At 43.5% G+C, this 23,300-nt stretch overlaps 1 pseudogene; it reads left to right on the forward strand.

Moving 5' to 3' along the window:
* Positions 1-5,469: 5,469 nt before the first annotated feature.
* Positions 5,470-10,560, forward strand: LOC104715168 (zinc finger BED domain-containing protein RICESLEEPER 2-like; annotated as a pseudogene).
* The last annotated feature ends 12,740 nt before the right edge of the window (positions 10,561-23,300 follow it).

Below are 23,300 nucleotides of genomic sequence, written 5' to 3' on the forward strand. Positions count from 1 at the left end.
TAACTCGCCATAGTAGAAACATGTGACGGTCGACAGATTGTTACCCTTTGTCTCCTCCACAGTTGGACAAGCACGAGCGAAATGCCCAACTTGCCCGCACACATAGCATCCCCTCGGATCCATGTTGCTCACATTACGGCCTCCTTGGCTAACATTCATCTTAACCTTCCCGCGACCTGCGCCCCAATTTCGTCCTGCCACTTGATTCACCTTTCGGGTGTTCACAATCTTAGTCTGCTCGACTGGTTCCTTCTTTTTCTCCCGAGCTGCAATCTCCTTTTCTATCTCGATGGCTTCCTCCACACTCACAGCTCTTTCTTCCACTTCCGCAACGCTGCGGTAGGTTACAGCGTGTAACCTTCCTCTAATATCTGGCCTGAGTCCATTAAAGAATCTCCGGGCCATTGCTAACTCGTCATCATTTCCTTGGTACAAGTACCTTCGAAGTCTTGTAAAAATCCTCCCATATGCTCGAATGGTCATTTTACCTTGTTCTAACTGCAAACTGACTCTCCAATCGGTCACGTAACTCTGGCGGGAAGTACTTTAACTCAAACTCCCGCTTAAAGATTCCCCACGTTATGGTCTGGTATCGATAACGGGAAACCACGATGTCCCACCATGCCTTAGCATCTTCTTCCAAGAAGGAAACTGCTACCGGTCTCTTAAATTCTTCTGGACACTTGGTCATCTCGAAGTTACTCTCCAAGTCTTTTATCCATGCGTCTGCTAACACCACATTCGGGTCTCCTTTGAACTTACGAAATCCTAAGTTCCGTAACAACATCACTCGTTTGAGAAACTGATCCGATGGATCCTCTGCTACACAGTTTGCTTGGTCTTGTTGCTGCTGCTGGATCATATGGTTCAAGACGTCTTGGACCATCTTAAGCGTTTGTTGGCTCTCCGGAACATTCTGCTCACTCGGTCCTTCTCCATGCGCTTGGTCTCCCCTTGGCATGTTCTGAGTTGGATAGGCGGCGTGCGGTCCAAACGGTGAGAACCCTGGCGGGTACATACTCTCCGCCGTACTAAAACGATTTGAACCCGCTGGTGTGTATCTTGGCGTCGCGCCAGGTACATACCACTCCGGCATAAACATGTCCGGCCCATAGATGTCTGGGAACGACTCTTCCCTCCGGACCAAACTGCTAACTTGAACCCCTCCCAGTGTCCGGCGAACGATACGTCAATCTAGTTCTTTCGTATCCTTGACGAGACATCTGCATCCACGATCAACAAAGGGTTTACTTAATCCCATCTAACCCTAAGAGATGAACGATCCGGATTATCCTAAGTGTCTATTGCGACCATTTGACTCGATAAATCATTTGAAACCGCGAGTCCTAAACAGCATCATAACCATGCTCTGATACCACCATTGTAAAGCCCCCGAACCGTACTATGACCACCCAGGCCATCGGACGGCACCCAGAGCGCTACTATGGGAACGTTCGTCAAAGGTCCGGCCGGGTGCGAGAACGAATCAGGCCCTTCGGCCAGTCCCTCGGCGAGGTTCCCGACCACACGACATATCCCTCAGGCTTTGCAACCCTACGGATACGCCGTGCGTTGGGCCGACCCGGACTAAGTCTATACCAGTACGACCCGCTCGTTTTAAGAGAAAATACGAATACATTAAAATTTAACCAAGTTTCCACAACCGATTACACAAAATAGTTCACAAGGCATAGAGCCAAAGTTTGGTTCGCAAATAAACATACTTTTATTTTACAATAGACACCAAAAAGAAAACTACTCCGGAGCCCTATCGTTCACCACGCCCTCTAGTTCCCTCTAGGGTCACCTGCAGAACAACAATATTATCATAAGTAATCTAAGATTACTTAGTGAGCTCAGGGTTCCTGCAGAGAAATAAATCCCAAACCCCAATTCCCCATTAACAATCAACATGCATGCAAATACAACAACATGCGAACATAAACATGCAACAAGCAAGCACTGATAAACAACATGCAAGCATAAGCGATTAACAAGCAAGCAAGCAAAACGTCTCAACAATCAATAGAGATGACATGCGGAAGCTACCAAGCTAACAGAAATCACTCTACCAATAAACGCAACTACATGCAACCATATGCAACAACATGCAATAAAATAACTTGAAATAAAACAACAGTTTTTAACAAGTTTAATTTTTATTGGGCCCGGTATGCATCCCTCTTCCCCAACCCCTCCTGATTTCTCCAAATCGCAACCACAAAGGCAAGCGTTTGGATATCAGCCAAAATTACACTGTCGTGTAGATAGCCTCGGCCAGGGTAGCGAGCCCAGTAACCTCCGAGCTCTTCGTGACCAACCCTGCACACACACGAACATGGGTTGCATGTCACGGCTGCATGTGGCACGGAACAGGATGGATCGCACTACCAAATCTTACAACTCTTAGCCGGAATTTCTCGCGGACTAAACCGTTTTAAGATCTCACCGAAGATCTTACTTGAGTTTATATGGGACTTAAACCCATATTCTTACCAATAACTCAACCAATTATCGCCTTCTGTTACTAGATCATTTCGACCTAGTAACTGGCATAACCTCACCATGCATGCATTTAAACAAGAAAACATAAAAGAACTTCAAGTAAATGCATCTACATACAACATGCAAAAACCGCGCACTAGATGGATGTTTTTAACTCTCCATCTAAGCCGATGCAAATATGTGCCTGAACTCACAGTAAACCGTCGACGAATGATCTCCTTTGATGAAGCTCTTCTCGCGGCAACTCGGATCTCCCCTTTGGTTAGAATCGATTTACTTATCGATCTAACGTTGATGGTCTTGGTCGATAGTCTTCTCTTGCAAACACTCTCTCCTTCTCTTCTTTCTCTCCCAATTTTCTCTCAACTTACCCCTTCTTTCTCTTTGCGAAAATGAAAGGAATGGGAGCATATTTATAGAACGAGTGCGCGGTCGAGACAGCCAATGGGAGTCGCATGCACTCTCCGTATTAGAGGGACTTCAACACTTGGAAGCTCCTTGATTCAACACCTTGAATTCCACTTAAGTCTTTGGAATTCTTTAATCCTCCACTAATCCCCACTAAGTCTTCTTGAATAAAATGTTCACCCACTTAACTCCACTAAGCCTTCTTGATTAATATATTAATCCACTTAACTTCCTTGACTTAAGTGATTCTTGGTGGGGAAGACTTTTACTACTCTTGGTTGACCATCGTCGGTCCTCGGCAGCTCTCTCGGCAACTATCGGCATCCATCGGCAACTTTCTTCGGGTACTCGACACTTTTCTCGAGTACTCGGTAACTCTCTCGAGTACTTGACACTTTCTTGGGTACTCGGTACTCTCCCTCGAGTATTCGACACTTTCTCGAGTACTCGGTACTCTCGGCATTGCTCGGCGATTGCCGGGTGATACGTCTCCGACGGTACGGGCGGTACGTCTCGGACGACTCGGACAACTCCTGGTCCGTTACACTTTTCTCGGACTTTCCTTCATCTAACTTCCAGCTCTTCTTGCTGTCTCTTTTTCTCGGTCTTTTGGACTCGAAATCACGTCAAAAATTTACCCCTAGGTGAGGGTCACTACACCTGCCGTCAAAGCACTCCTCTTGGGACAGCTAGCAAACTTGTGATCCTTGCTCCCACACTTGAAGCAACCCCCGTCACTCTGTGTCTGCGTAGCCTCCCACCTCCTCTTGGTTCCCTGCACAGGCTTGCCGCCCCTGCTAGAACCTCCATGATGCTGAGCCTTACTAGGCTGAACTGTTGGACTAACCGCCACTGACTGTGCCCAAATATCCTGCTCAATTTCTGCTGCAGTCTCAATCAGCTCTGCACGCGTAGCATAACTACGTCCTCTACAATGGACCCTCAAGTCATCACGAAGAGCCCTCATAAACCTCCTTATCTGGGCCTCCTTAGGCTCCATAGCCTGACCCCCAAAACAAAGAAGTCAACTGAACTCCAAGTCCAGCTCCCGCACTGACCGTGTCCCTTGAGACAATTAAAGGAACTGCAGCTCCAACCGATCTAATGTATCTCTAGGAAAATACTTGCGGTTGAACTCCAAGATGAAGTCAGCCCAAGTCATCTCCCTCCGCACGCTCCTAGCAGCCACTGATCTCCACCACACCTCAGCATCACCACTCAAATGGTGAACCCCTATGTCCATCCAAAACTCCTCACAACATCTCAGAGTATGGAAGTTACGTTCCACACTCGTTCTCCACGCATCCGCAATAGTAGGGTCTGTACCACCCGAAAACCACTCAGTGAAAAGACCCTTCATCTCCTTGACCATGGACAAATACCACCCATGTGCTCCTGCATCTGCAGCCACTGGCTGCCGCTCCTCCACCACCACTGGTGGCACTACCTGAGCCTGAGCCGGTACCACTAGTGGCAACCGCTCCAACTACTGTGCTAGCTTAGCCGCAAAGTCTGCACTAGGGACTCCACCCACTGGGACTCCCACACCCGGGACCTTATCACCACCGGCCACTAGAGCATCAAAACCGCTCCCTCCGGCCACACTCACAGAATCCCCCGGAATACCCTGCAACTCGCCAACACCATCAACTGTCACACTCTTATCCTCGGTCTCACTACCCTCTGGGACTCTGCCCCTACCACGACCACGTCCGCGTCCACGACCACGTCCGCATCCACGACCACGACCATCAACAGCATCATCTCTAGCCATCTGCACTACCATGAACAGAAGACTAATCAAGCAAATTTCTATTATAACACAGAAAACATAAACTCACAGTGGAATCACACAATAGGCTCGAAGAGGATGTTCTAGGACTCTATGCCACACAAAATTGACTAAATCACATAATCAATCAAAGCATGCAAATCCCAAACATCTACAACACAAAGCCTAGTGAACCCAAACCTAGAACCGTAAGGTCTCTGATACTAATCTGAAAGGACCCAACCCTTTTTTTAATAATAATAAATAATAAATATAATATAATAAATAAACTACAACTAGTGGTCTCATACCCACTAGCCACCTAACCACAATCACATTCAACAGCGGAATAACAATATCTATATCCAATAAATATAAATAACCAATATTCATAACATAACCAAATAACCAATCATCAGAAAACATGGAACGAGCAACCTAGCAATGTTTCTAATGACTCAACTCTAGCAACCTAGCCATGCAAGACAACATCCAATCGAATCCCTAGAACATCCTCCTCTTCATCGCCTTGATTTCACGATCACACTTTGCCTTTACCTGCACCAGAAACACAAATTGCAATGCATGAGTATTTTATAAACACTCACTAAGGCAATCCTCCCATCTACTGGGCTATACACAAGTAGGGGTGTGAAACGGGCCAGATGTCCGCGGGCATAGCCCAATAAGAGGCCAAGCAGAGCGGGCATGGGCTTATTCATTGAAGCCCAAAATTTTGCAGGCATAGCGGACATGACCTGTTTGATCGGCGGATTCAAGCGGGCATGCCCGTCGCGGATTTCGGTTTTGCGGATTACCCGATGGTCCATCGATATGTGGAGAGTGGAGACGAAGACGAAGAACAGAAGAAGAAGATGAAGGATGTTCCATCGGTAGAGATTTACAACTGATTTTTTATGGTCAGATGATTTCATCTTCATCTTGACATCTCTACCGATGGAACATCGGGTAATCATGTTCTTCTTCTTCTGTTCTTGACAGTCCTACTTACCATGTCTTCTCAATTTTTGCATTGTTGCTGCTTCAGTTTTGGTTGAAATTTCTCGATTTCTATTGTTTCAGGTAATTTTTATGGAATTGGCTAAAAGAGATATGGATTTGGCTTCCCGTTATAAAGTGAATATTTTCTCTAATTGTGAGCTTAATTCAGCTGTTAAGCTTTTTTGGTTTGGATCGTAATGGCTGCAATTTTTAAGAGGAGTCTGTTTTTTGCATTGGCTTGGTGTCGATTTCGCTATGATTTATAATAGTTTCTCAAAGTTGTAAAGAGTCAGTGATAGTGTATAGGTGGCAGAGAGCTTCATAAGATATTTGTAATTCATGACTTGTTCTTAACTTGTTTTACAAAATTGTGCAGGGGGTTGTTGGAATGGTTTTTTGGCGACAATCAATCTTCAAATGAAGATAGGTACGGTTTCTTCTCTATTATGTACTACGAGTGGAGAGATATAGCAAGTTCCTTTATCTAATGTGGACATCATTTCTATTATGGCCTGTAAGTGTTCGAGAAATTTATTAACGAGGGTTGGATTTTTTATTTGGTGTATTTTTCTAGTTACATTCTACGCCTGCTGGATCGCATAGAAAATGGCAGGGCCGGTCCTTGAATTTTGGTGGCCTAAAGCATAGAAAAATAATTTTATTTATTATATAAAATTAATTTTTTCACTACAGTGCTAAAATATAATTGAAAACATGGAAAAAAATGTACTAACAATCTAAAATTTAATTTTTCTAACTTTTATTATAGCAAATACTCGGTAGACATCATTGTGAATCAAAAGTAGTTGGTAATAATGTATTATTATAATAAAATAAAGATTAAGGAGAAGAAGTGATTTTGATTTTCTTGTATAAAATTTTAGTTTTGTTTGAATATTATAATATCTTGTAGTAATTCAATTTTTTTTTGGTATATTTTAATGTTAAAAACGGAAATTAAACCAAAAAGTAATAAATAAAATTTTAAAAATGTTTGACTATTCCAACCAAAAAAAAAAAAAAAACCAAAACCTATAAATAAAAAGCAAAAAAAAAAAAAAAAAAACTGTAAACAAACCACCAGAGTGGAAGGCTTGAACCCATGACTTACAACATAATTGCATAATACACATCCAACAGAGCTGCCTAATCTCTCATATATGTTTAGCTAAAAATTTTACTATATGATGTGGCCTAAAGCAGCTGCTTTGCCTGCTTTAGGGGTGGGCCGGCACTGAGTAATGGTACCTTGCCTGACGATAGGAGAACTGCTATTGTAGAACTTCAGTCTGTTGTAGCAGAAATTAATGCTGCTCAGTTAGCATTTGGAGCACCCGGTAAGTGTATTTCTTTTTCTCTGTCATGCGTCTCATTGATTGTTTATAGATTTATTTTCTCTTTTTCAAACTAAGTAGATTTGGGAGATTAGCAATTTTAATTCTATTTTCCTAGTCCTTGCAAACTGTGTAGCCATAGATTATTTAGAATCAGAATAGGTCCACCAGTCGAGGGAACAAATCAGAAAGTTACTGTTTTTATCAGGTATGGGATGTTTCGTGTGGTAAAACTGAGGGACTCATTGGTGGGGCAACAGTCCTCATTTATTGAGCTTTGGTTAGCTGGCTTATAGTGTTTTTTCTATCGGTGTGTTATGATTTTTGCAGGTGGATAAAAAGGTTTTTGTGGAATATATATCTGTTAAGCTCATACTGATTACCTTGGTCGGTTCCTTTCTACTAATTCCTTGGTTCTTACTGGTTTTGTTCCCTCGTATAGGATGCAGTTCAAGGCTCTATGGGACATGAACTCTGGTGTGGCTGCAGCCTACAGGTAACCGCTGTCTAGCTTGTTTTAAAGTTTAAACCAAACCTTATGACACACCTAGAAGCTTTGAAAGATAATTAAAAAAAATATTTAGTAATTAGTAAATACTAACTAGATATTAGAAGATTTAGTCGTCGAGAGTTTGTATAAAAGCTGAAAACCCTAAATGGTTTATGCCAACACACGACTTCATCGAGACTTCACCGAGACACACCAAACCCTGTGAGCTGTGACACACGAATCCAGTCCTCAAAGTCTATCGTGATGGTAAGCTATATTGTTCCTTTTTGTCTATTGTCAAAACCTCAATCATAAAAACTCTTGTGATATGATATCTCAGTTGGTTTTTTTTTTTTTTGTAAAGGATTCAAGTGATTCTTGTGATCTGAGATCAATAGACTTAGAGTCTCAAAGAGTAATTGATACTGCAAACGCTGAAGAAGAACATAATATGTTTGATGGAGCAGAGCCATCTACAAGTCGTAAGAGAGCAGCAATTCATATTGATGTAGATGATATTGAAAAGGACAAAGGAAAGACAACATCATCAGTACCGAAGAAGAGAAAGCAGAATAACTTTGATGGAGGAAAATCTGGTAAAAGGGCTGCAATTGATATCGATGATGATGATGATGATCTACATGACAATGTCGTAGGAGATAAAGGAAAAGGGAAAGCTACAGCAACAGAACCGACAAAGAGAAAGCAGTATGCAGATTGTTGTGAGCATTTTACAGTGGTTAAGAAGACTATTAATGGAAAACTTCAAGACAGAGACGAATGCAATCACTGCAAGAGGGATTATGCCTACAATTCACACAGGAACGGTACACATTCTTACAATCATCATATGGAAACTTGTAAGGTTCGGCTTAGTAAAGTTGATATTAGTAAGGTGATGCTCAACTCTGAAGCAAAGTTACAAGCTAGGAAGATAGATCATATGGTTTTTCGCGAAATGGTAGCTAAGTGTATCATTCAGCATGATCTCCCATTTTCCTATGTTGAATATGAGAGAGTTAGATCAGTTTGGAAGTATTTGAACGCAGATGTGAAGTTTATTAGTCGGAACACAGCTGCAGCAGATGTTTACAAGTTCAATGAGAACGAGAAAGAGAATTTAAAGAGAGAATTAGCTCACCTTCCAGGGAGGATTAGCTTCACTTCTGATTTGTGGACTGCAATCACTCATGAGGGCTACATGTGTCTAACAACACATTATGTTGACAGGAACTGGAAATTAAACAGCAAGAGTCTTGCTTTCTATGCTTTTCCGCCTCCACATTCAGGTATGAACATAGCAATGGAAATTCTAGAGAAGTGGAAGGATTGAGGAATTGAGAAAAAAGTGTTTTCCATCACGTTAGACAATGCTACTAACAATGACACATCACAAGATATTCTGAAATCTCAGCTTATGTTGCGGAATGATTTGTTGTGTGGAGGAGAGTATTTTCATGTGCGATGCGCAGCACATATTCTCAACATCATTGTTCAGATTGACCTGAAAGATATAGGTGATACATTGGAAAAGATCAAAGAGAGTATTAGATATGTACAAGCTTCTAGAAAACGTGAGGTATTGTTTCCAAAGTGTGTTGAAGCGGTTGGTCTACAGTTGAAAGCGGGCTTGATTATGGATGTGAAAACTAGATGGAACTCAACATACAAGATGCTTGATAGGGCTCTCAAGTATCGAGCTGCCTTTGGTGATCTGAAAGTCATTGATGGGAGAAACTACAAGAATCATCCTACAGAAGCTGAATGGCACCGATTGAAGCAGATTTGTGAGTTTTTGGAGCCTTTTGATGAAATCACTAATCTGAGCTCATGTTCAACATATCCAAACTTCAAACTTGTATTTCATGCAAGTTTGGAAGATCAACAATTGGTTGATATCGAATTCACAGAATCAAGATGAAGTTATCAAAAGTATGATTGTTCCAATGAGAGAAATGTTTGATAAGTATTGGGAAGAGGTTAGTGATGTCTTTGCAATGACTACAGTGTTTGATCCAAGGTTGAAGCTAACACTGGTCAATTATTGTTTTGAAAAGAACGACAAGGGTTCTGCTGAGATAAAGATTAAACATTTGCGTGGTAAGCTTGCTACTCTTTTTGAATCTTATGAGAATAAGTCCATTTTCACATCATCTTCTACAGAGACACGTGAAACTAATCATCAAACTGATGAGAATGGAGGAAAAAAGGGAGTTTTGGCAACTATAATGTAAGTATTCAAATTCTCACTCTCTCAGGCTATGAAAACTTTTACGTAGGCTATGAAAACTAATTCTCAGTTTCGGTTTGATACTTTAGTTACGGACCCTTTTTAATTTTTTTTGTTAATTTTTTGTTAACAATTTTTTGTAAACTTTAGTTACGTAAACTTTAGTTAATCATTACAATTTAGTTACGTAAACTTTAGTTAATCATTACAAGTTTTTGTTAATTTTTACGTAATCATCATCTTGTTAATTTTTTTTGTTTGAATACTGAGATTAGTTTTATATATTTGCAGGATTTTATTAACTTCCGCAAACAAGCTGTTGTTACTAGTGGAAAGTCTTCTTTGGAAATGTATCTAGATGATCCGCCGATAGACATGATAGAGTATGAGAGTTTGGATATTTTAAAATATTGGAAAGATAACTCTCAGCGGTATGGATAACTGGCGTCAATGGCTTGCGACCTCCTTAGAATACCAATCACAACAATAGCATCTGAATCTTCTGGAGCTCGAGTTTGGAACAAGTACAGAAGCCGTCTTCTCCCAAAGAATGTTCAAGCACTAATATGCTGCTGCAATTGGTTAAAAGGTTTTGAAGCCTATGAAAATGGTAAGAAAACGATTTTCACAATTTGGTATTGATTGTGTAACTTTCAAGTGATATAAATTTACCTTGACCTTCTTCTATTACTTTGCCATATGTAGAGGAGGATGAAGAATTTGATGAAGATGAGACATTACCTTCTTTCCAATCCATTGTTGATGATGAAGCTTGATTTGGTTGAAGAGACATCTAGACCTTGAGATTTATGTTTTCAGCTTTCCATTTCATTTTAATATTTTGGTTTAATGTTTCAGTTTAATACTTTTCTTAAATACTTTCAGATTAATACTTTGGTTTAACACTTTCAGTTTAATATTTATTTGATTTAAATTTCAGTTTAAACATTTTCATTTGTTGTTTATGGTTCTACTTGTTTTGCTATGTTGATGTTAATCCGTTGAGGGAGTCTGAATGTTCTAGGACATCACATTATTCAAATGCATAGTTGTTACATAGTAGTGTTTTGAGGCTCTGTTGCATATTAATGGCGAAAAAAACGACAAAAGGAGACAAACTCAGCCTTGGACGTGAAGGCCTCTGCCTCTCCCTCCTCTCCCTCCGTACGTACACTCACCATACAACATTCTCTCTCCCCACTCACCAACCAAAACCTCTCTGCTCCGTATTGTTTCCTTGGCTTTACTGACTCTCTTTTCTCTCTCTCTCCTCTTCTTCTTCGTTTCTACACAATTTTTACTCTGTTTCTGATCTGATGTTTGGAGAAAGAAGATTCATGGGCTTTGGAGGTTTTCAGGGAGATTTTAACTTGGGAGGAGCTCTTCCTCTTCCTCCTGATTATGGTTCTGATGGGTTTCTTACAAAGAGTCTAGACACAAACCCGTTTATGAAGAATAAGTGTAACAACAAGAGCGGTGATGCTCTTGAGAAGAAGAGATGCCCGCGGGCATGCCCGTGAGTCCGCAACGTTAGGCGGAGTGGGCATGGGCAGTGATACGTCGCCCGCCGCCCGTGGCCGACCTGTCCGCAGCGGATCACTAAAAATATGGGACCGTCACTGATGTGACCCGGAGACGCGACACGACTTGGTCACTCCGTTACGCCGGCTTGGTCAATAATGGCTGTTCGCGAGACGGACGAGACGACGATGACTTTACTCGGTCAAGGCTGGGTCGTTGGATTCGACTAAGGGATTGACTCGTGGAGACGTGAGATGGAAGGAAATGCATGAGGGGAATGGAAAATGCACGGATAGGACTCGTCGGGTGTCTCGGACGGATCAGTGGGAGGCGACGGTGGAAGCGAGAAGAGGTGGAACGATGGAGGCTCGAGAACTTGTGGTAGAGAACTCGAGGTTGTGGAGATAGAGCAAAGGTGGACTCGATACTTGTGGCAGAGAACTCGAGCTGTGAGGATGGAGCGATGATGAACTCGAGAGCTTGCGGTAGATAACTCGAGGTTGTGGTGATGGATCGATAGAAATGAATGGTGGAATAGAAGTGGATCGAGTGACAACACAAGAGGTTTGGCACTCCTCTTGTTACAGTCGCTAACAAGCGATGAACCCGGTTCAAAGCTTGCTAGGGTTCTTTCCCTTAGACAATCCCGGATTGAAAAAGGAAAGATGGAGTCTAGTTCAAGAATCTCTCTTGAGGAAAAGTTTTATTTTCATACAAATCTAAAGGAGGAACAAGGGCTAAGAGGAGTTTAAATAGTTAGGTTTAGGTAGGGGCTTAATGACACACGGATTCATCTTGATCCGCACATCGCCACCTGTTGACTAACACGCTAGCCACAAACTCTCTCAACGTTCATAAGCAAAAGTATAAAGAGAGGAAGATTCATGCCTCGTTAAAAGATAAAACCGCCTTGGCCTTGCGTGGGAAGCAACTTGGCCTTAGGTATTGTGCGCCAAGCTCCATGCCTCGTTAAAAATTTCTCCGGTAAACCCATTGGGAAAACCCGGAGTAAGGAAAAAGAGTACACTTCCTCGCTTAAACGATTTGATCGTCTTCACTCTTGGATAAGAGTGAAGACTAAGCGGACTGACCCTTCGGAGTCTTCATGGGACGGCTGGTATTGAACGAATGACCGGACGAATAGGTTGAGCCGTTGTTTGGCCGCCTTTGCTGAGCTCTGGAGCGTGTGGTGGCTCCGGGAAGGATTGCTGGAGCTTTGGCCGCGTCCGAAGTGGTTGTCTTGGCCGCGTCCGATGCGTCTTGGTCAGGCGTCTCGGTCGCGTCCGACGTGTCTTGGTCTTCTTGGCCAAGGTCGTGTCCTACAAACACATCATTCCCTCCCCTTTGAAAAGGTCTTGTCCCCAAAACATCTCCGTCTTCACCTACATCAAACGGAACGAGGTCAGTGACATTGAAAGAGGTAGACGTACCAAACTCACCTGGAAGCTCGAGCCGGTAAGCATTGTCGTTGATCCTTTCAACGACTCAGAAAGAGCCGTCTCCACGTGGGCTGAACTTATCCTTTCGTTTCTACTGGAACCTCTCTGGCCTTTAGTGAAGCCACACCCAGTTGCCGGGCTTGAATAGCATCGGTTTACGGCCTCAATTGAGAAAGCGTGCATGCTGCTCGTTCCTTCGTTCGATGTTGGCTCGAACCTCTTTGTGCAACGCTTTGACCATTTATGCTCTTGCGGCTCCGTCTTGATTCTCGGCTTCATTTGGTGGTATAGGGAGGAGATCTAGTGGCGTCAATGGCTTGAATCTGTATGCGACCTCGAACGGTGACTTCTTCGTGGACGAGTGCACAGCCTGGTTGTACGCAAACTCGATGATCGGAATGCACTCGAGCCAGGAGCCTTTGTTGCTCGCGGTTTCTGTGCGGAGTAAGGCGCCTATTGATCAGTTGACAACCTCCGTTTGGCCATCGGTTTGAGGGTGAGCCGCGGTGGAGTAAAGAAGCTTCGTCCCGAGCTTTTGCCAAATAGTGCGCTAGAAGTGGCCAAGAAACTTAGGATCCCGATCAGATATGATGGTGCAAGGCACGCCATGAAGCCTTATGACCTGACTAAAGAACAGATTCGCCAATTGCACAGCATCATTGTTCTTGTGGCACGGGATGAAGTGAGCCATCTTCGAGAACCTATCAACAACCACCTTGATACTATCTCTATGCGCCAAAAAGGGTAGGCCGAGGATGAAATCCATGGAGAGATTGATCAATGGTGCGGTTGACACGGGCAAAGGCATGTAGAAGCCATGCGGGTGAGTTGTCGACTTGGAAGTGCGACAAACGATGCATCGACTAACGTGTTTCTCCACCATACTACGCATCTTTGGCCAGTGAAAATGCTCTTTGAGCACGGCCAAGGTCTTGGTGATACCGAAATGACCCGCTAAACCGCCACTATGAGCTTCACGAACAAGTAACTCCCGGATAGAGCCATTTGGTATACACCGCCGACATCCTCTGAATAGGAACCCTTCATGAAGGTAGAACTCGGTGTAAATTCCCTTCCCATGGTTCTGAAAACAATCTCCAAACTCAGCGTCCCCAGCATAAGCATCCTTGATGCTTTCAAAACCCAACACTCGCGCATCCATAGTAGTGAATGGAGCGTGTCTCCTTGACAAAGCATCGACCACCACATTTTCTTTGCCCTTCTTGTATTTGATGACGTAAGGGAAAGATTCTATGAACTCCAACCACTTCGCGTGGCGTCTCTTGAGATTGGTTTGGCCGCGGAGATGCTTCAAGGTCTCATGATCGGTGTGAATCATGAATTCTCGCGCCAACAAGTTGTTTTGCCAAACCTCCATTGCACGAACGAGGGCGTATAACTCCTTGTCATACGTCGGGTAGTTAAGCGCGGCTCCACTAAGCTTTTCACTGAAGTACGCCACGGGTTTGCCTCCTTGAGTCAAGACAGCCCCGACTCCGACTCCCGACACATCGCACTCAACCTCAAAGGTTTTGTTGAAGTCAGGCAATGTGAGTAAGGGGGCTTGCTTGAGGCGTTTCTTGAGTTCCGTAAACGCCTTGTCTTGTTCTTCTCCCCAATGAAACTCGCTGTTCTTCTTAATCACGGAAGTGAGAGGCGCGGCAACCGTACTGAAGTCTCGCTCGAATCTCCAGTAAAAGCTGGCTAGGCCGTGGAACCACCGGACTTGAGTGACGCTTGTTGGCGTGGGCCACTCCTCTATTGCGCGTATCTTATCTCCATCGACCTTGAGGCCCTAAAAAGACCAATTCATCAGCAGCAAACACACACTTTTTCAAGTTTGCGTAGAGTTGCTCTTCACAGAGAGTAAACAAGACAACCTCTAGGTGTTTAACATGATCGGTCAAGTTCAAGCTATAGACAAGTATGTCATCAAAGTAAACTACTACGAACTTGTTAATATATAATCTTAAAACATGGTTCATAAGGCGCATGAATGTAGAGGGAGCGTTAGAAAGTTCGAGTGGCATTACCAGCCATTCGTACAAACCCTGTTATGTCTTGAAGGCTGTCTTCCATTCATCGCCATCCTTCATGCAAACTTGGTGATAGCCACTCTTCAAGTCGATCTTGGAGAAGATGCTGGTGCCACTTAGTTCGTCTAGCATGTCATCGAGACGTGGGATGGGGTGGCGATATTGGATGGTGATGTTGTTGACGGCTCTACAGTCGACGCACATCCTCCATGAGCCATCTTTCTTCGGGACTAGGAGCACTGGCACGGCGCACGGACTCAAGCTCTCTCGAATGTAGCCTTGCGCCATAAGTTCTTTGACTTGTCGCTCAAGCTCCCTCGCCTCTTCGGGGTTGACTCGGTAGGCTGGCCGGTTCGGTAGTTGTGCTCCCGGGACTAGGTCGATCTGGTGCTCAATGCCTCTGATCGGTGGTAGACCCTCGGGAAGTTCTTCGGGAAACACATCGGCGAAATGCTCAAGGACGTCGCGGATCACCTCCGGCAAGGCGTTGATCGGCCCTTCAAGACCTGAAAGCAACACATCTCAAAAAACCATCAATAACACTTGGCCAGAGTCCCTAATGGACTTTCTAACATCACCATATTGAACCAATAAGTTCTTCTTATCGTTTCATGTACTTGCGTGGGGCTCAAGGGTTTCCAGCAAATACGTTTGTTGTCATGAACGAAGAAATATTGGTTCGTGTGGCCACAATGCATGGTGCGCTTATCAAACTGCCATGGACGCCCCAATAAGAGGTGGCTAACTTGCATAGGCACTACATCGAATAGGACTTGGTCCTTATACGGACCGATACTAAATGGGACCGTGACCTGTTCCTTTACATGGATCATGGTCTTATCATTTAACCATTTCAAACGGTAAGGATGGGGGTGGTTTGTGGTTTCAAGAGAAAGTTTCTTGACAAGACTGGAACTTACAGTGCACCTCGTGTGGAACATATTATCGCGCTGATTGGCGTCGTCGGTGGCTACCCTTGCATTCAGGATGCGGCGTATCATCAACAGCTCTCCGACTTCGGGCTCAGCAACTGCTTCCTCCAGTTCAGTCTCTCCTTGAACGTTCTCCTCGGCGGCCTCATCGTCAGACTCGATCTCGCCAGCCTTGGTCAGAACCATTGTCCATGCGTTCGGACAGTCACGAGCGTAGTGTCCTCTCCCTTGACACTTAAAACACACAATGTCGCGACTCTGGACGTCGGTGGTGTTACGTCGCGGATCTTGGTGGCTGGCTCCCTTGGTATAAATCTTGAGTCCGCACTGGTCGCCTTTGGCTTCTCTGGCAATCGGTTCGATGGAGACGCGTTAGGAGTCCAATTTGAAACTCCTTGAGTTCAGCCACGAGGCACAGAGGCGCTCTTCTTCTTGATTTGAGTCTCGATTTGCACCGAGAGGTGCAACAACTCTTCAAAAGTTTGATAGGGTTGGCGCTCGACCTTGCGTGCAATGCGTTCTTGAAATCCGTCCAAGAACTGAGCCATGAGTGACTCTTCAGAGTCATCGACTTGCAATCGGTTGCGCAAGTGTTCAAACTCCTCATAATATTCCTCCACGTTTCGTGCGCCTTGCGTGAGTCACCGAAACTTCTTCTAGAGCTCGCGCTGGTAGTATGTAGGCATAGCGCCTTCGCATTTCCGCTTTCAAGACCTCTGAAACAGTGATAGGTCGGTCGCGGTTGCGTCGTTGCTCAGCTTCGAGTCGATCCCACCAGGTAAGGGCGTGATCGGTGAATTGAGCCACCGCATATTGGACCTTTTGATGCTTCGGATAGGCATGACACGAGTATAAATGCTCCATACGGCTTTCCCATTCAAGGTAGGCCTCGGGGTTAGACTTTCCCGCGAACGTGGGTGGGATCATCTTGTGGTTCGGCTCGTGAAGTCTTGGAGCTTCGTCGAACTGGTCATCATAATGGTGTCGTCGTCTAGGCCGCGGCTCAAAGTCTTCATCAGACTGGTCGCTCGCCGGCTCTCGTCGTGGTCGCCTCGCGAGTAAAGGATCGTTGCGGGGAGGTTTTATAAGCTCAATCCTTGTGAGACGGTCGGCAAGCTGCTCTAGACCAGTACGTAATGCGGCGAGGGTGACGCCAATCTCTGGTGGCGCTGGAGGGACTTCTTCGGCCATTGTTCAGATCGGTCATTGGTGACGTGGTGCGGCTTCACGGTGAAACATGAATTTAAACCTCAAAAAGAATAAACAAAAAAAAAAAAGCACACATGCGTGAGTTTCACTCGTTCAAGACGACCACACAATATTTTATTTCGTCACCAATGATTGAAAACAGCTAGCAATATTCAAACCTAAGACTAAATCAAATAAAGCAAAAGTGAAAGTGCAAAACGACAAAGACTACTTTATGACCGGAAACAAAAACGCGTAAACAAGAACACATTCCTAGCTTTATCGATCTAAAAGTGGACTCGCAAGAACACAGATGAACAATAATATGAGCACGAAGAACAAAATCAAAAACTAACACCCTAGACAAACAAAGAACGAGACCAAACATGCACCAATTTAAACCAAATGAACAAACGGATCCTATGGAACAAAAGATGCAAGCTTTGCTACTAATAAACTCAAAGATTGAAACTTTAAACGAAATAGATGAGTTATGAAACGAATACAACTTCGTAGGAGCTTTGAAGCTCTAATACCAAGCTGATGTGACCTGGAGACGCGACACTACTCGGTCACTCCGTTACGCCGGCTCGGTCAATGATGGCTGTTCGCGAGACGGACGAGACGACGATGACTTTACTCGTCAAGGCTGAGTTGTTGGATTCGACTAAGGGATTGACTCGTGGAGACGTGAGATGAAAGGAAACGTATGAGGGGAATGGAAGATGCACGGATAGGACTCGTCGGGTGGCTCGGACGGATCGGTGGGAGGCGACGGTGGAAGCGAGAAGAGGTGGAACGATGGAGGCTCGAGAACTTGTGGTAGAAAACTCAAGGATGTGGAGATAGAGCGAAGGTGGACTCGAGACTTGTGGCAGAGAACTCGAGCTGTGAGGATGGAGCGATGATGAACTCGAGTGCTTGCGGTAGAGAACTCAAGGTTGTGGTGATGGATTGATAGAAATCAATGGGGGAACAGAAGTGGATCGTGTGATGGATTGATAACACAAGAGGTTTGGCTCTCCTCTTGATACGGTCGCTAACAAGCGATGAAGCCGGTTCAAAGCTTGCTAGGGTTCTTTCCCTTAGACAATCCCAGATTGACTAATGAAAGGATGGAGACGAGTTCAAGAATCTCTCTTGAGGAAAAGATTTATTTTCATACAAGTCTAAAGGAGGAACAAGGGCTAAGAGGAGTTTAAATAGTTAGGTTTAGGTAGGGTTTAAGGACACACGGATTCATCTTGATCCGCTCGTCCCTTGACGTGTTCTGTTTTCAATTAGAACACGTCGCCACCTTTTGACTAACACGCTAGCCACAAACTCTCTCAACGTTCATAAGCAAAAGTATCAAGAGAAGAATATTCCCCAATGTTTAAATTTTAAACCAAAGACAAGAAATAAAAGAGATAACCGCCTTGGCCTTGCGCGGGAAGCAACTTGGCCTTAGGTGTTGTGCGCGAAGCTCCATGCCTCGTTAAAACCTTCTCCGGTAAACCCATTGGGAAAAACCCGGAGTAAGGAAAAAGAGTACACTTCCTCGCTTAAACGACTTGATCGTCTTCACTCTTGGGTAAATCCGACCCAAACACAAGGAGAAAACGTTCCTAGGACGCTCCTATAACGATCCCAGCTACAGATCTCAACAGAAACAGCTGCCAACACCAAGAAATCACCAAGAACACTCAAGAACACCAAAAACTATTCTTTCTCTTTTCTATTTCTCGAAAACGGCCAAAAAATGTCGAATGAGACAAAAGCTCGACTTAAGGGTTTCCTTCTCCCTTTGCCCAAAACGCAGCGTTTAACTTAAGTCAAAACGCAGAAACTTGAACCTGCATCGACCGATGCACCATCTGCATCAACCGATGCAACTCCCAAACCGGGATTTCGGTTCACAGATGTTACACTCCTACAACGCTCCCAGCTACAAATCTCTACAGGAACATCTTCCAATCTCCCAAAATCCTCAAGAACGCTCAAGAACACTCACAAAACTCTCTCTCTCTTTCTTTTTCTCAAAAACGGCCAAAACACGTCGAATGAGACAAAACTTGAGTTAAGGGTTTTCCTAACCCAAAACGCAGTGTTTAACGTAACTCGTCCGCAGAAAAACCAACCTTTTATCGACCGATGCACATAGTGCATCGACCGATGAAATCTCTAAACCGGAATTTTGGTTCGCGGATGTTACAGAAGGTTGTTAAAGGGTGGGGACCAGGGTTCAAGGAACGCCTGGCGCACTGATAGACAGGTTTTCACCCAGGGTATCAATTCCCTATGCAGTTGTAGTACAAAGGGTTATCAATCCAAATGGTTGTGTATTGCTAGCAGGAAGGATATGATCAGCACAATACAAGTCAAGCCAAGCAAATTAGGTTTTGGTTCTAACAGTCCTAATATAAACAAAGTAAAAGATTACAAACAAGTGAACCACAAGACCTAAGCACTCGATAAAAGTAATCGAATGCAGGATCGAGTGGGGTGGTCGAGTAAGCAAGTAAACTATGAACAGCTCGAGGTATTACTCGATGCAGGTTATCGTGTACCTGATCGGGTAAGTGGTCGAGTAAGTAAAGAAAATGCAAGAAATGAAATACGAAAGTTCCTAAGGATGGGGATAATCGAATCCTAAGTGTTCTAGACCAGTACGGATGCCTTACATGCCTCAAGCAATTATTTACTAGACAATGAACCTCTAAAACCTTGTCACCACACTTTCGCACTAGCAACAATCAACCTTGAACATACTACCACACTGTCGCACTAGCAATATGAACAAGCAAGCATTAACAAAAATTCATTTTTTGTCAGTAAACTTAGACTTATCTGATTTTGTCCCTCAAAGTTAAGTATACATCTAGCATTGACCTAATCAAGCATTTTATCTACTCCTTTCGGCCTGTAGCATTCTAAACGCCCTATATCTAATCTCAACCTGTCGGTTTGTTGACTGCATTAAGAACATCAACCTAGAAGGAAATCTATCAATCATACCAATCAACTAAAGCATCCTAACCGATCAGGAACACCTAATCATCTATCCCATCCCTAGAAACTTTGCTACACTACTCGGACATAGAAACGAATGACAAAGCAATAGAAATAAACGAAAATGACATTATATTAAAAGATAGAGTATAGTAGAAAGAGTATGGGATAAAGATCTAAGAAAACTACAAAATAAAAGTACAAAAACAAGACTAAAATGTTGAGTCGCTCAGTTCTCTCACAGAAGCTCTCGCTCTCTGGTTTGAGGGTCTGCGGCGTGCTTCTTTGCGAGCTAGGGAAAGAGGGGGTTTATATATGGAAACCCATTTGACCTATCTTCCCAGATCTGCCCGATGGTCTACTCGATGGGGTACACGAGGGTTGAGTCGGGGAACTCCTCGGGTGGATCTTCGGGTTGCTCTTCGCGCTCTTGGATCCTCTTCGATTGTGTTGGGGTTCGGACTTGTTCTTGTAGCTTGATGGCTCCTTCGGGTACATGCTCGAGTTATCCTTGTTTTCCCCCATTTTTGGCTCTTTAGCACCTGTTTTCATCCAATATATGCAAATGCAGAAATGCAACACCCTAAATGCTCTAAAACTTGATTCCTACAGTAAATGATCTAAAAATGCTAAGTTAGAGGTATGAACAATGCAAAATATGGACAAAAAAAGATGCTAAAAACATGTAAATTAGAGTGTTATCAGACCCCCAAACTTAAATCTTGCTAGTTCTCTAGCAAGGAAGTAAGAAAGTACGGTTTGAAAGTGGGGACTCAAAACCTTAAGATGCTAGCTGAAGGATGCAAGCTATAGTCCTTAAAGATAATTTAATATTGCTAAGATCAATCAGCATACTTACAAATATTTTTCCATGCCTATTACCATGCATCGATCTAGCTCAACCTCCAACTAAAGATAAGGAACATCTCTTTCACATTCAGTTAAGTGTGTGGCGAATTCTTGCAAATGGAAGGTGAATCAAGCTCAATCGGTTTCAAGGGTAAGGCTTTTTTTTGATAAGGTGGTTTCAAGCAAATTCTTTAGATGGTTTTCTCTCAAAAAGCGGAATGCTAGACAGTCGTGAAAACTATGTAAGACTGAGAAGAATTTGGGCATACAAAGGTTAACTCTTGATGATCTACCATTTTCTCATACATTCATCATATATATTTTTTTATTTAAACCACCTAGAATTTTAACCACCCACACCCTTGATTTTTTTTTTTACTCCCTAAGGTTTAGATTTTTAGACTTTAAACTTCTAGCTCTTAATCTTTTTTTTTTTTTTTTCTTTCTTTGCTAACCTCCTAACATAGCTATATTCTTTTTTTTCTTTCTAGGAAACTATAGCAAGAATTTTTTCTCTTTTTTTTTACTTAGAGACTTAGAGCTAATTAATTCTAAACTTAGGGACTTTTTTCCTTTTTTTTTTTTTTATTATTCCACAACCCAACCCCAAATAAACATTCTAACCACCTATCTTTCAAAACCGAATCTATTAGCTAGTTCAAATCTAACTTAGCTAAATCAAGAGGCAGTTCTTTGTCATTCTCAATACTCTCAAGGTTTCACAACCTATAGCACAATGAAAAAGGCCTCAGTCAACAATTCACAACAAGGTTTGAAAGAAAGGTTTGGGTTCATTGGTAGGACAAGTGAATCGGGTTAAACGAAAAGATTGGCAAAAAGTGGAGTGCTAACCCGAGTTTAGAGTTACCATGAGCAAGTATTCAAGTTCCATAAGCAAGACAATTAAAGTTCAAATTAAATCCAATAATATAGAGATGTTCTATTGTTCAAGCAAGTGGAGGAAGCATTCAATCGACACAAAGGGTCTAAGCAAAGATTTTTCATTTTTTTCCAAAGACTGATCTAGCAACAATGAACTGTGATTAAGGGTTATAGCTTCAGTCCTAAAGTTTGATTTTAAACAAGGTGGTTTTAATCATTGTCCCCTAAGATGCATATGCAACAATCCTATATGAAACGAACTAGACTCAATCCTAATATGTAAATGCAACTACATGAACACTCTTTTTTATTATTATTTTTTTCTTATGAAATTATTTCAAATTTTTTTGGGTTTTTTAATGCACATAAATGCAGACTCAAATGAATAAAACTAGCATGCAAAAATTTGAAATAATAAAAATAAGAAAACAAAACACAATGTTAAATACATTCTAGGACCCTCCCCCAAACTTACATTACACAGTCCCTGTGTAAATAAAAGTTGGAAAAGAATCCAAGAATCACACTAAATGAATTAAACTAAATGCAATTGTATATACAAGTGTTGGATGAAATTGGTACCTCATGGTTCTGTGAAGAAGGAGGTTGCAGCAGCCTCCATGCTTGCCAACGTGTAGCCAGGGTCGTCTCCGGCTTCAGCAGGTGACGGTATTTGCTCGTCAGTGAGCTCAGATATGCATACAGACGACTTACTCGGACCAGCATCCGAGGTGTTGATCGAGGGTGGGATCCCGTAGCTCATCAGGTAGGGCATCGGGTAGTAGGACGGAAATGGCGGAAGAGGTCCAGAATGATCACCCGTGTATCCACTCGCAGGGTGCATTGTGTACGGCATCGTGAATGGCATCTGGTACGGTGGAGGAAAAAGTCCAGCATAATCACCCGATTGGGTGCTCGATGGGTGCATCGGATAGTGCATCGTGTACCCCATCGGATTGGGTGTCGCGTAGGCGTCAGAGTGGCTTCTCCTCGATGCTTCTGGTTGGGTGATGTCCTCCTCAGCTCGGGGCTCGTATGATGATGCTCTTTGAGGTTCCGGAGGTGGCAGTCCACGAGTTCCTCCTAGTGGTCCGCTTCTCCCCATCTAAGTAGGTGCTTGTGCCGAGGTAGGAGCTGAGGCACAGCTTGCCTTGTCTTGCAACTCCTTGATTTGGCCTCCCATTATCTTCACCGAACCGGCAAGATCCTTCCCCTTCTTCACCAAGAACTTGTTCATCTTCTTCAACCAGCCAATTCTCTTGTGATTTTCCCTCACTCCAACTGGTTGCTTTTGAGAGCATGCATACTCCTCAAAATCAAACTCCTCCGAGCTCCTAGCCGAACCTTGGTGCATGTGACATTGGATAGGATCATTTGAGCAGCTATGGCGGTTGGATGGACAAACTTGAACAATGTCATGTCATTAGACCTCTCATAGGTCAAAAATCTCGCCAGCACGAGGTAGTCCGTATCCAGCCACCTTGGTTCGTGAACAATTCCCTTCAAGGGCACATCGCATGCCACTAAGATTGGTGTGACTAGTCCCCCAATAGAGATCTCTCCGCCTCCTTCTGTCCTTTTCACAGCCCACGATTTCAAGTACAGGAATTGATCAAGTAGCACGAACAACATACTATTATCAGCTATGTCTCCTACTAGCGGTGTTCCATCCATAGCACTATCTAAAACTCCACACAGTGAAACATCTAACAACTGAAGCTC

This window comes from Camelina sativa, chromosome 9 (assembly GCF_030686135.1).
Source record: "Camelina sativa cultivar CO46 ecotype springtype chromosome 9, ASM3068613v1".
In the NCBI taxonomy this organism is placed as follows: Eukaryota; Viridiplantae; Streptophyta; class Magnoliopsida; order Brassicales; family Brassicaceae; genus Camelina; species Camelina sativa.